At 42.3% G+C, this 10,298-nt stretch overlaps 1 long non-coding RNA gene across 1 annotated transcript; it reads right to left on the minus strand.

Moving 5' to 3' along the window:
- Positions 1–377: 377 nt before the first annotated feature.
- Positions 378–1,938, minus strand: LOC311009830. Its single transcript, XR_014596697.1, has 4 exons — positions 1,755–1,938; positions 1,537–1,603; positions 1,197–1,362; positions 378–1,008 (listed from the first exon to the last, which is right to left on the minus strand). It is a non-coding gene; the product is annotated as an uncharacterized lncRNA (long non-coding RNA).
- Between the last annotated feature and the right edge of the window lie 8,360 nt (positions 1,939–10,298).

Consider the following 10,298-nt stretch of genomic DNA (forward strand, 5'->3'; position numbering starts at 1 on the left):
TTAAAGCGAGCCTATTCTCATATACTATCTCTTTTGTCATAGTCTATCAAACCCCTACTAATCACAATTCATAGCTGATGAATTTAAACGTTAATGTACAGTCCATAAACGTATATTTGAGTAAACTGCATTATCATCTTAATGGGTCATTATGCGAGTGGGAAGATTGGTTTTAAATGATTCCCTGGTGTGATTTGCCTTGATATGGCTTTGAAATTGTTTCTTTTTTTCCCTCTCCTCCTGGCGCGTCTTAAGGTTTGCTCTTCATTTTAATGGAACAAAAAGTCATTTGGATTCAAAGGATTCTTTACTGCACTGCAAAATTTTACGCTGTGAATTCACAATAAATTATTGGATAAATTTTGCATGACTTTCACAGTAAGGATTACAACAATATATTGTAAATTAAGTCACAGCAATTTACTGTGATTTCAGTATTGTGATATTACAATGCATTGTTGTAAAAGCACAACTGTATACTGTAACTTTACAGCTTCTATGGCAACGCAATTACTGTGATATTACAGTACATTACTGGGGAATTACAACCTTTTGCTGTACATCATTACAACAAGGCCCTGTACTTTTACTGTGAATTCACAATAAATTATTGGATAAATTTTGCATGACTTTCACGGTAAGGATTACAGCAATTTACTGTGATTTCAGTCTTGTGATATTACAATGCATTGTTGTAAAAGAACAAACAACTCTGAGGTAAAGTCAATGTTAGCCCAATGGCATATTTATTAACAAATAAATATTTTTCAACATACAGCAAATGTCAAGAAATTCAAGAATACAAGAAATTCAACTTCCTAGTCAAACTTTCCAAAGCAATCTTAAAATGCAGATAAATTGTGCAGAAACTTGCGAGTGAACTACCTGTCTCACTATGATGGCCACTCAAAGTCAATAGGTTTCCTCAAAAGGGCGTTTGCATGAGGGTTCATTGTTGTCCGCTTCTTGGTCTTTGAGCCTCTTCCAGGATTGATGCCCAGGAAGCACCTGTTAATAAGCAAAGATAGTTTCAGTTTTAAATAGATTTATGGATGAGTTCGCGAGATCAGGATGGTCTCACCAGGCTAGCCTCAGGTACCTCCATTGTCAGCAATTTAGAACTCAAGATAATCATTGAGTTGGAAGCCTGTACTATAATGTGAATTACAAGGTTAAAAGAGATCTTTATACAATACCTTTGAATGAACTCCAGCGTCGCCGATCCAGCAGCAGGATACTCGAGGTTGAAGACTGAATAGCTGCTGAAGAAAGCAGCTACTCCGTGTAAAAACAAAGGGTGTGGGCCCATCACGACATGTCCCTCGATGGATATCAGCCATCCAGAGGGCTTCATCATGTCACCTGAAAATGAATAGATACAACATCATGTGTTATGAGCACTTTGAGATCTGCTTCAGATACAAAGGGCTATACAAATGTAATTTGTTATCATTATTTATTGTGGTGATGTAGATTTCTAGAATCAAAACAAAATACTGAGTTAGAAATGTTGATACTAGATCCAAGTAACATTACCTTGAATGATCAAGCAGGAGGTGCTGGGGCATTCTGGAGTACTGATGTCCACAGCAGTGGCACATGGCTGTAACATAGTAACACACAATAGCATGGATTTAACATTAAAGGATAAATATTGTTCATTGGTCAGAGGTAGTAAATCATACAAGGTAATAAATGGCGTCTAATGTAATCACTCATTTTACATTTTAAATATTTGAATAAAAAATCTTTACATTTCAAGGATGCGTCAGGTGGTAGAGCTGATGGGTCAGGTGGTAGAGCTGATGGGTCAGCTGGTAGAGCTGATGGGTCAGGTTGGTAGAGCTGGTGGTATAGGCCCAGCAGCCTGCAGGTAGGACCTCTGCTTCCTAAACATGAATTTGCAGTCCTGTGTGTTTTCTGTAGCAGTCAGGCACCCCACACTAGTAATAATAGGGGGCATTAGTATGCTGTTTTGTGTGCTGAACGAAGTTATACACATTCCCATACACATGCTCACATCCAACCAATTTACAGTGGAACATTGTGGTGCATTTTAACTCGTCACCTACCTGATCTATTTCTCCTCACTCTTAGCCTGACACTGAACAGGATGGTTAGCCTGGCCATCTGATGACCTGGAAAAAAGAAAAAGGAGAAATTACACAAAGGCAACCAACAATATGAATTTCAGTTTGAATGCAGATTATGATCATGAGTATGTTGTAAAAAACATGATCTGTACATAAATGTAATGGACATTTTTGGAGTTACATCACCTGTGTACGGCAATATTATCCCTAGCTGAAACTTGACCAAGAGCAAAAGCGTTTTTGCAGAATAGTAGCCTATCCATGCATGGCGAGCAGCTGGTCTATGTGGAATATCTCTAACGATGCAGGGAGCCGCTATATTCCCCATAGACTAGCTAGTCATTAGCCTGCTTAGATCGGCTACCGTTCGGCAAAACCGCTTTTGCTCTGGAGTCAAAAACGAACGCGAAAGTAAGTGAAAAAGTTTGTGCTTAATGTCGCTACGTGTACTCTACAGTGCGTTATGTTCGGCCACGTAGCCCCGGTTTGATATGAAGCTGAACTGGAGGATGCGGGTGTATTGTTAGCTTCGGCTAACACGGGTAACCCACTGTCTCGGTGCGGAAAGACCACTCATGAGAGGAGAATAGTGACGGCGACGTTACGCTAAAATGCAGCAAAACACTTCCATGTACCCCCGCACACGCTAACCCAGAACAGACCAGCCCCGCGAGCGAACATGACGACAACAGTACCAGTAACAGTCCGGAACGAAAAGACATCCGAGTGGAAACAACGGCCCGCTACGGACCAGTTCGGCTTCAAATCAAACCTGGGCTACATGGTCTAACCATATAACACACTGAAAAGTACACGTAGCGACATTAAACACGAACTTCTTCACTTCCTTTCCCGTTCGTTTTCCTTCTTATGTCTCTCTCGTCTTATTGTTCTTATCTCACGTAGCAAATCGTTGCTAATCGTGCTAGCAGCCGTTTGCTAGCTAGTATTATTACTACTGCTATTAGCAAATGCTGTGAGATAACGTTCAACAATTTCGGGCACTTGCTAACAAAATATGAACTGTGTCATGCGAATAACGTTCATGTGAAAGTAAATATTATCATCATATTAAATAACATGGGTGTAAGTGCTGCAAACAGAGTTATGCATGCTGCTCACCTTCTCCATTCAGCCGGGATGAGAAGAGGGAAACCGCCGCGTCTTCAGTTCAAACCAAGTTCGGTTATGTCATGTGACTTCCCAGGATAGTTCAATACAGTATTTCACTGTTGAATGCTGTGAAATCCTTGCATTTTTTTACTGTGTTGCTGTGATATTACAAATCTTGTTGTGATATAACAGGGGTTTTTTGATTGCAGGATTTTACTGTAAAATTAGAGTTAGATGCTGTAAAATCCAAAGATACTGTAGTTTTTACAGGTATTCATTGGGATATTACAGGGGAACTAAATTACAACAAGTTACTGTAAAATAATACTGTTAATTATTGTGAAATGCTGGTAATTTCTAACAGTGTGGATTATATAAACATATAAAGAAGTAGTTTCAAAAGCAGACTCGTCTTCACCTCTCCAAGTTCCAGTTTCTTTGTGCTCACTAGTAAACCTCATGGCAACAGCTTTCAATACTCTCATTCTGTTTGATGTGCAAAGATACACAACCTTAATGGACCTCTAGATGTTTGAGTTTGTACTGTACTTTACTTTATGTACCCTGCACATATAAAAAAAAAAGGGGTCGACATTGTCTCAGGAAAGATTACATCCCTTATTCCACTTTATTTGACTGACTGCATGGGAAAAGGTTGTGCTGCTTGCAAAGCAAATAAACACGCAAGCTCTCATATGTAATCATAATTCTGCTGTAATCTTCTACCCATAGTTCACAGTGACTGCGAATGCAAACATGCACAGCTGTCCGTTGAGGAAAACTCGCTGCTCCATATTCAGACTGAAATCAGAGGAGATAATTGATGCAAACGATGCCAAAGAAAATCCATCGGACGATGATGGATTAAGGTATGAAAGTGATTTGTTTGAGTCGGAATGGGGCGGAACGTCATAAAACAACAATTAGATGATGGGATGGAAGTTTGACCGTTTCTTGAAAAGGCATTCGAGGTGTTTGCGTTTGGTTTGCATTCAAATCGGACCCGCTAGTATGCTCGACTATGCAGAAAGATAAGGAAGAAATCGTGCCTATGAGAGCAAAAATTATGCATTACAACCTTCGAACCGACTTCCTGTCGCACCAAGATACATAGTGTTTGGAGCATTTGTTCTGATATGCGTGCATTTATCTTGTGTGTTTTGCAAATTTTCCAGAAGGCGTGTCGCGTGCAGCTCTTACGTTTTCAGATATAGATATTAATGCACGAATATCTAAAATATGCTGATCTCAAGATCCAGGATTCAGCCGAGAGAAGGACTTCATGCATAATTCAAAGGGGCCGCCGCTGCACTGACAATGAGCGTTTATGTAAACCCAAAGTGAGATAATATGGCGAAAAAAGAAAGAAAAAAAAAATGCTAATTCACCTCACTAACAATACGAAGGTGATCATTTGCATAGTGAACCGCTGTATCGACGGCGAGAGCGGCAAAGGAGTGGAATTAAATGAAACGCTCTCTTGATGGGGAAGATACACTTTGTGGAGGGAGCAAAGCCGCGTGGCATTCCCCGAGTGAGGGAAAAGGTCACCGAAGAAAGAGTTGGAAATGTGACATAATTAACTCCGCTAAAGGATTTCTGGGAAAAATTGCTCATTTGGGAGGGTTTTGTGTAATTATTCAGCGTTTCCAGTATGTTTACATGTCGGAAGCTGACAAATTGCTCTTGCTCTTGTGAAAATTTTCCCAGATCAAAAAAAAAAAATCATTGTACAGCTTCACAAGACTCACTCACCCATCTGGAGGTACAAGTTATATAACAAATCCTCAAGGCCCCTGACGATTTCGTCATTTCTCGTCTTGTTTCCTGAGAGCGATGCCCTTTGTTAGCATGAGTGACAGCATGACCCCATTACCGGAGTGTGTTCCGGCGTCTTTGCGAAGGGATACTCGGTGAACTCGCGGTCTCGACAGTCGCTCGGGCCTCGCCCGCCAATTACCGGATCTACATCACACGAGTGGGCAGCTGACTGGCTGCAAATACCACAAGTGAGTTAATGGCGGCGGGAGAGGAGGGAGACTGAGCAGATGTCACCTTGGCTCTACTGGTTTTGAATTATGTGCTGTGGGGGGGTTGGTGGTGTTAACAACCCTGACTGATTTATGGGCGCATAGCCGTTAAGATGTAAGCATTTCACCAATCAAAAAGCAAAAAAAACTAACAATTTGCTCAAAAACGAAGCTGCAACCACTTCACATCACGGATCCCATTAACTGTCTTTTCTAATACTTTTGGATCCAATGAATATGCAAATACGCCCCTAGTCTCAACACACCACCACGTATACATCCATCAAAGGAGCCTCATTTACTTACACAGCCACTCAACCGGCGCACTACTTTCTCCACTCCCCGACGGTGTGGTAATCCGATCCTTCTCCGAGGTTTAGCCGCATAAGAGCGCCGCGTTCTCCCTACAAGCGATTGCGCTTCATAAATCATCTCGGCCCCTCTCCCGCGGATTCCAAGACCCCCCTGATCAATCTGGCACCCCTCTGCAGGAGCTTTCAGCTAAGTGATCTGTATTCACCCTTGGGGGTGAGAGTGTGCAAGAGTCGGCGAGGAACGGGGAGCTGGATGGTGGAGAGACCTTAGGAGGGGGGAGATGAAATCTGTTTGATATCGAAGAGAGGGAGATCACATGGGGGGCAAGAGCTCCTCAATTAAGGATATTCACCACAGGCACACACACACACACACACTCCGCCATACTGTGCCGAGACCATCGGCCCATATTTATTCAACCAATACGAGCTGCACAATGCTGTACTTTAATCTATGGTGGACATTTGTGAGTCGCCCCCTGATGGCCAGCAGAGAGAATGCATGCAATCAAACACACGTGTGCAAAGGACACGTTTGCAAGCACCTGAGCACACTCCCACAGCTTCTAGCGCCGACGGGAAGTAATCAAAGCCCTGATATGCTCTAACCAGATCCATTAAGGAGCTAATAAAGGGTCTGGATGAGTTAATTAATGACCCCTAAGAACATCATCTGCCTCCAGTGCTACTGCTCACACTGCCTTCTCTGACTCCAGCTGAGAAAATACCAAATAAATAAATAATAAAAAAAAACAGCCACAGTTGGCTGTCATTACAGTGTTTCGGTGTCATGGCGACCAGAGGACAGGACGTGATTTGATCCCCCGTTGATTGGATGATGAGGTGTGTGTGCGTCGCTGGAAAACACGATTCCTCCAGAATGCCTCGCAGACAACAACAGAGAAGTAATTGACGCCGATGCGGGCAAAGGAGGACGAAAGGGAAATCGAGCAAATCAATTAATAAAACATTTTCATTCATTTGGTGAAGCCTTGTGGAAAAGTCACAGCTCATTCTGAAGGCAACCATCCCCCCCGCTCTCTGCCTCAGCAGATAATGCCGTCAGTTAATTCCGATAGAAACATTTCAAATGCTGTTTCACACATGGCTAATTGTGTTTTTGGAGCCATTGATGCTTCTGCGCAACTTCTATTATTAAAATAATAAAAAAAGAAGAGCAGGGTGTTTAATGATGATTTCTGGAGAGTTCTTTCTGAGTTTAATTGCATTTAAATGTAAGCAGTCGTTCTCGTTAAACTGCACCTACTTCAAATTTGCAGCATCGCAACTTTGTGTTGTTTTTGTTGGGTGTACACGTTTTTTTGTCCCATCTTTCAAGCTTGCAGAACACATTTTTATCCGCCAAATAGGATTGTCTTATATGATCATGTTGGGAGAATCCCATCCTCATCTCTCTCATCCGATGCAAATAAAACATTGTATGATTCCATGGAAACGCGCCGCGCCCTTTGACCCCTGTTAAATGTGCGGCTGCTGATTGAATTCTTTCATTGCTTTGGCTTTATTGCGATTTCCTGCTAAATTGATTCACTTATCAATACATATCTCTGTGTGGACGCACATAAACGACCCTAAACCCTGACCCCGGTAACTTATGGATTCCGATGGGGGCTGTCTGCCGTCACATCGAAATGAGGGAATGATACCATCTCGCCTCCCCCCTTCCTTGCTCCCTCTTTTGACATTTAGCAATGTGCTAGCTCGGCAGGTGCTTTACAGAGTCGTTAACGGCTCCTCGGCCCAACAAATGTGGTGATTACGGTCCTAGAGGCTCCGGCACGGCGAAGCCTTCCTCGCTATCATCACAAAGCACAGGCAGCGTTATAAACATAACTGCCCCCTCTTATTTTTTCCTCCGTCGCCGGCCTTTTTGTATGCAGACTCAGCCCCTTTACTTCAGGCCTTCCCGCCACAAAAAAAAAGAAATGATAATGACGCTAATTAATTAAGGTGGCTTTTATTTGACGCGGCTGCGAATGCATTCAAACGTGGAGTTATCTGCTGAGGGGGGAGTGAGTTTTCCTTCTCTTATGTGAGTGGGCACCTGGATTGCTTATGTTGGAACGCTTCAAATGCTTTATGCATGAAAGAATGCACACACACGCATAGCATAAGCATCATATATATATTTTTTTTCTTCTTTTTTTTTGGCTTGACATCCACCCATCCATCCACTTATCCTTTAAAAGGTTGCAGGGGTGTGTTAGAAGAATTGGTAGGAAGAATTTGTGAGAATTAGCTGGAACCTGTTGACGGCGGGGAACAGGATTTTATGATACAGCTTTCTGGAAGCCTTATGGTTTCATCGATACTCCAGCAAAATAAATGTGAAGGTCACTCTGGCGAATTAAACTATAGGTTCTGCAGTAACTGGTGTTAGTTATGTAAGAAAAAACTACATCAAATTAAATCCCTTTGTCTATCGTTTAAATCCTTGGCAATGACCCGAGCTACAGTCGTGATGCTAATATTCCAATGCGGCTGATTGAAGTGTCTGTTGCCACTGTTATTATTATCTCCACGTTAAAGCGGACAGCTGGTATTTATTTCCCTTTCTACTTTATCACGTCTTCCTTTGTTTACCCGCTACGTTTGCGTGTAAACGTAACTCGAGCCTCGCGAGCTCTCGAGGTACGGAAGCGTACGAGGAGTTAACCTCGCTTTCTGGGAGACGGCGAAGGATCTAAACGCAACCAGACGGTGAATTAATCAGCCGCTCCGAGGGAGAAGTTTCCAGTCCAAACAAATAGTTTTTTTTCCCCAACTTTTGAATCTCCTCATTTTCTGACGCTTGACCTACCATAATCCTGGTTTATTATTTTTTGTTTTGTTTTGTTTTCTTTGTCCGGGGCCGCTGCATTTTATGGTTTCATTAACATTCAGGGCCTGTCTGGGGCCGAATCAGGATCATTGGAACCGCATAAACATAAATAAAAGTAAGTTTGTCCAGCCATGAGGTTAATATAGAGCAGAATACAGTACATTCCAGTAATACATCTTTATAATACATCTTGTATAGTTCAGACCATGTGTATTAAATACCTCTATATGTCTTTAGAACCCTACATTTGATTAAAACAGGATTAAATCAGGTAAATCCCACTGAGATTATGATCTCATTTTCAGGGAGGACCTTTAATCTCCGGAACCCAACGTTGCCAGAACTATTGACCTATAACATATAAGCGGGTTTGGTTATTTCGGTTTGATTTTTAGTGTGTTACATGACATGCATAATATATAAGAGGTATCGAATAAGTAATATGTATTGATAATATTTCACAAAATGCAGTTATGTTATTGTCTATATCCCTCCCACAGGCCCCCTTAATGATTTGCAATTTTGCCCCTCATAAATATTCAGCGGCCGCTCTATCTCCCTAAATACGATTATTATCTTTCAAAGCAAGACTGTAATTTCAAAACAGGAAATTGAAAAGCAACACACACAAGAAAGAGAAGAGAAAAAAAAATCCCCAACTACTGCCAGCGTCCGTTGTACCCAATTACGCCGATAAGCACCGCGTTTCCATTTGTCTGCTCCTGATGAGAGCCGAGCACGTGACCACACAAAGGCTCAGCCTCGCTTTGACTGGCATCGATAAGAACAACGCTGTTTCATTGCACACATATAGCCTCTTTGTCCTCATAGGAAAAGATGGAGAGCATGGCAACACCCTCGCATCCCGTCCAACCAGCTAAACTCAGCGATACTCATCAGGTGTGAGACCCGTCGGTTCCAGTAATCCAGCTCCACTCACCACTGAGCTCAGAAGAAAACCCATCGCAGCACCGATTTATCCAGAGTCAAATGGAAAGGATTAATGCCAGGGGTTTCCCCCCTCATGTCCCGAGTTTATTTCCAGACACGAAAAAAAAAAAAAAAAGAGAATATTATGTGGGTTCAGAGAAAAAATTGTTAGATCTTTCTTTAAAAAAAAAAAAAAACGATTTCTCATGTTTTCCTTTTCGGCAGCAGAGTGTTTCATGTCTGCTCAACAGCTTGCAGCTGAAATCAAGACTCTGTGATGAGCATGTTCAAATGGAGCTGGCTGCTTGGAACGATAAATATCCTTTTGGATGTAGTCTGGCTTGTTGTAAGCGTCCATATTTCCATAATTTGAGGTAAAATGTACTGTAGCTTAGCAGTGAACATAATAACTCATGTTGACTGAGAAGTCGGGTTTCTCACACGATCGGATTTCTTCTGTCGCCCCCCTGCTGGCCAGCAGATAGAATAGCATTGCAAAGTGAAATACATGTGTACGTCTTTGCAATATTTGCTTCTAGAAGACATAAAAAGTTGCATGCTCAAGTTGAAACAAATGCAACTGTGCTAAAGTTTATATCCGAACACAGCTTTTCAGGCAAGTGTCATGCTAGCTGGCTATCTGCCCAGTTCCATTCTGTACATATTTAAATGAGACTTTCACAGAAGTAACCGCTAACCTCAGCTGTGATCCGCCAGCTGCAGGTTGCTGAAAATGTGCAGGGAAATCTTGAAAGCATTCAGGGCTTCTGAATGCAGCTGCGAAACACAAGAAAAGGCTACAGGTGAGTCCGGGGCGAGGTAGGAGGCTCAGACGAGGCAGCTGGAGAGAATAGGAGGTCGCACCGAGGGGTCCTCACGACGCTTCATCACACATAGAGCGACCGATACATAATTCAATGTACGTTTATGACGGAATGTTTTGTAAAGCCGTCTGGCAAACGGGGAGAGTTCACGC

Source organism: Eutrigla gurnardus (assembly GCF_963514095.1).
Source record: "Eutrigla gurnardus genome assembly, chromosome: 24".
In the NCBI taxonomy this organism is placed as follows: domain Eukaryota; kingdom Metazoa; phylum Chordata; class Actinopteri; order Perciformes; family Triglidae; genus Eutrigla; species Eutrigla gurnardus.